This window comes from Theropithecus gelada, chromosome 17 (genome assembly GCF_003255815.1).
Source record: "Theropithecus gelada isolate Dixy chromosome 17, Tgel_1.0, whole genome shotgun sequence".
NCBI classification, from domain to species: domain Eukaryota; kingdom Metazoa; phylum Chordata; class Mammalia; order Primates; family Cercopithecidae; genus Theropithecus; species Theropithecus gelada.
Genome location: NC_037685.1, coordinates 73073827 through 73077984, shown reverse-complemented (window position 1 = coordinate 73077984; position 4158 = coordinate 73073827).

Sequence of the window (4158 nt, the reverse complement as noted above, 5' to 3'; positions counted from 1 at the left end):
CCCACAGGAATATATAAGAGGATTCTCCTACCCCATTCTTATTTCTGATTTCTTACTCTGTTACTCCATTCTTATCTTTATTATCAAGGCTTTTTTTTGGTTGTTTTTTTAAAAAAATCATTGCCTATCTGATATGCATAATTTTTTTTTTCACCTTAAGTTGAGCAATAAGGTTTGTATTATTAGTCTTTTTTTTTTTCTTTTATCCTTTTTTTTTTTTTTTCTTGTTTTTGAGACAGAGCCTCACTCTGTCACCAGGCTGGAGTGCAATGGCCCGATCTTGGCTCACTGCAACCTCTGCCTCCTGGGTTCAAGTGATTCTCCTGCCTCAGCCTCCCAAGTAGCTGGGATTGCAGGCACGCACCACCTCACTTAGCTAATTTTTGTATTTTAGTAGAGACGGGGTTTCACCATGTTGGCCAGGATGGTCTCGATCTCCTGACCTTGTGATCTGCCCGCCTCGGCCTCCCAAAGTGCTGGGATTACAGGCATGAGCCACCACGCTCAGCAGCTATTAGGCATTTTTAAGGGGTGCACTGTGCATCATTACAGAGGGAAGGAAAGCACTCAGGCTGAATTGCTACTCAGGGAAGCCCAGACCTGGTCACCTTGAGGAAGGCTGTGAAGGGGGTTCCCAGCACCCCCTCCCTTATACCTGGTTGCCTCCCATAACCATCCCGCCTTGGGGGCCCCATCTCTTTTATGCTTTTTACTCTCGATCCTATTTTGCTCTCATGAAAGGATTGAATAGATATGGGTAAGGCTAAATTCCTTAACCATTGATGCACATTTAAATTTTGGTTTTGTTTGTTTTACTCACAAATACAATGATATGTTTCTTCTACCATACAGGGTCCTGCAGATCTTTGAGCATTAAGACAAAAACCTCTGTCCTGAAAGACTTCGTGAGCTGGTCCTGAGAGACTGTGGCCAATGCCAGTGTGTTATCAATTTCTGAAATCCGAACTTCAGAATGAAGGGAAGGGGGTCAAAAGCCTGCCTCAGGGTGTCAGGCAAACCTGAATATGAGAGCTGCGAGTTTGTTTTGTTGTTTAGTTGATTGGGGCTGTGGTTGTGGGCATGGTGGTGTAACACATTATTTCTTCTGGTCTACCTTTGCTCCCTTCCCTCCCTAAGTTACAGAAATAACACATGCTTGTTTGAACGTGCATTTGCTACAACAAGCATGTGGTTTTTTTGTATCTTAAAATAATACCAAAGGAAATAAAAGTTTTTCCCTTACCCCATCATTATCCCTCCAAGGTAACCATGTTAACAGACTGGTATGTGACCCTCCACACCTTTTCTCACACTTACACAACACATACCAACAAAAGTACATAGCTGGGGCTGGGCGTGGTGGGTCACGCCTGTAATCCCAGCACTTTGGGAGGCCAAGATGGGCAGATCACGAGGTCGGGACATCGAGACCATCCTGGCCAACATGGTGAAACCCCATCTCTATTAAAAATACAAAAGACTTGTATTTTTTTGTATTTTGTATTTGTGGTGGTGCACACTTGTATTCCCAGCCACTTGGGAGGCTAAGGAAGGAGAATCTCTTTAACCTGGGAGGCAGACGTTGCAGTGAGCCAAGATCGCTCTGCACTCCAACCTGGGCAACCTGGCAAGACTCCGTCTCAAAAGAAAAAAAAAAAAGTATGTAGCTGGAACTCTGCATTCATTTTCCTTTTACTATTATGCCTATTGTGATTGTTGTGATTACTATTATGCTCATTACTCTCCAGCTTGTTTTGCTAACTTAGCAATACATCATGTACATCATTTTAAGTCAATGCACACAGACTTATTCCTCCTCCCTTTTAAAAATAACAACTCTTAATTGAAGAAAGTAATAAATGCATATGATACAAAGTCAAACACTACGAGAGAATACAGTGAAATATTTGTTTGCCTCCCAACCCAGACTCTCAGTACCCTCCCCAAAGGGAACTATGTCGAGTAACAAGACGTGAAGAAGGATTTTTTCCTTTCTCCCTGGAAGTGGAACATAGGGCCCAGTGCTAAGGACGGAGAGGCACAATGACTTTGTATTCTAAAGAGTCCTGCCGGCCGGGCGCGGTGGCTCAAGCCTGTAATCCCAGCACTTTGGGAGGCCGAGACGGGTGGATCACGAGGTCAGGAGATCGAGACCATCCTGGCTAACACGGTGAAACCCCGTCTCTACTAAAAATAAAAAAATAAAAAAAAACTAGCCGGGTGAGGTGGCGGGCGCCTGTAGTCCTAGCTACTCGGGAGGCTGAGGCAGGAGAATGGCGTGAACCCGGGAGGCAGAGCTTGCAGTGAGCTGAGATCCGGCCACTGCACTTCAGCCTGGGCGACAGAGCGAGACTCCGTCTCAAAAAAAAAAAAAAAAAAAAAAAAGGTCCTGCCAACATTTGGGACTGGACACCTTCCCCAGAGTTTAGTAAATCAGGCAGAATTGCCTTCCGACCACTAGCAAGCACCCCATCTAAAACTCCATAGTATATAAGGAGCCTGGGGAGGTGAGAGAGGAAACGAGCCCATTACTTTGATTGTAGGTCTCAAGAGGAGAGAAAAGACATTTTTCTCATGCAAGCTACCCCTCTCATCCCCAAAGCCAAGTGAACGGGGACGGTCCCAAGGGAAGCACAGGACTTGGATCTAGCAGCGGCACAGCCATTTCCCCAAGCTCCGCAAGGTGCTCGAGTTACCTGTTAGTCAGGGGCATATTCTGTTGCATGCAGGCAAACTAGAGTCCTGTCGCTGTTCCCTCCAGAGGGCAACCCCAGCAGCAAAGGCTGTGGGATGTGCCACAGGAGGCAGGAGCAGGGCAGCGAAAAGAGGGCCAGCAAGAGCCGGGTGGTCCACTCAGGAAACTGTGCAGAGAAGGGCCTCTGACAAACTTGGGCCTACAGCCCTTGTGGAGCTCACATTTGCACAGTGGCCACACAGAGAGTAGTGAGGACTATAATTTAGCTGTTAGGTTGGTGCCAAAGTAATTGTGCTTTTGTGATTGCTTTCAATAAATAGCAAAAACCTCAATTACTTTTGCACCAACCTAATAGAAATTGTGACAAGTAACCGGAAAGGGAAAGAATCACAATTGTGCCCAGGTAAATAAGGAGACTTTTGTTCTTTGCCCCAAGCATCCTCTCTGTACCCAGCAAGGAGGCTCTGGGGCAAAAGCTGTCAGGTGGAATGGCACCAGGGGCTAGCGTGAAGTTGGGAAATCTGGTGGTGGGGGTCTCACAATGACAGGGTACCATTCCTAGCGTTTAATGGTCAGGCACCAGGGATAATAGACAACTTTCAGTGCCTAAGTGAACCCTCATTATAAAACTTGTCCTACGCAGTTATTCAGTGTTCTTGTGCACAGTCATGTGAGGGAGAAACCTGCACATTATTATCTGAGCCTAGGACCTATGTTTTAAGTAGAAATGTATTTTGATTTTATTTATTTTATATATTTATTTTATAATTGCATTTTAATATTTATCTGTGTAAAAATATTAAATATACCTACAAAAATTGTTTGCAATGTTCTAATATGCACTGAATTTTATTCTGCGGTGGCTACAGGTTGTGATTTAACATGACCCTTTTCCAGCAACCTTCGACTTTTAGCTAGGGGGTATGAAACACATCATGGCATTTCTGCCATATTTTTGGGATTTCACTGGATTTGTGAAAGGGTCTCAATAAGTCGTGTAGATTTTGAACAGGCAAGTATGGTTGAGTCTCTGTTTTGGGTCACAGATTGTATTTTCTTCCTGCTCTTAACGGTGCATACTAAGGAGAAGGAAAGGGGGTCGTTGCTTGTGAGGAACCTGAAATATGTCAAAGATGATGCTGGGCAGCTAGCTTGGAGTCCTGATGATGGCTAGTTGTCTGAGCTAGATGTCCTTATCCATATTTGATTGGCATTAAAACAATAAAACTAAGGAAACGAAGGCTTTCACTAACATCAAACTAACCTTGCTGGATTATACTTCTTTTCTTACTCCTGCTTTTCCACTCACATTTTAAATTTCAAATGTTTTTATTTTCTTTTTACGTAAAGTCACCACTTTTTCTCAGAATGGCATCCCTTGTCTTTTGTGGTTGCCTATATCTCTAAAATCTGGTTTCCTTTGTCACAATCTTACTTTAGCTTTGGATGTCTTTCTCTTTTGA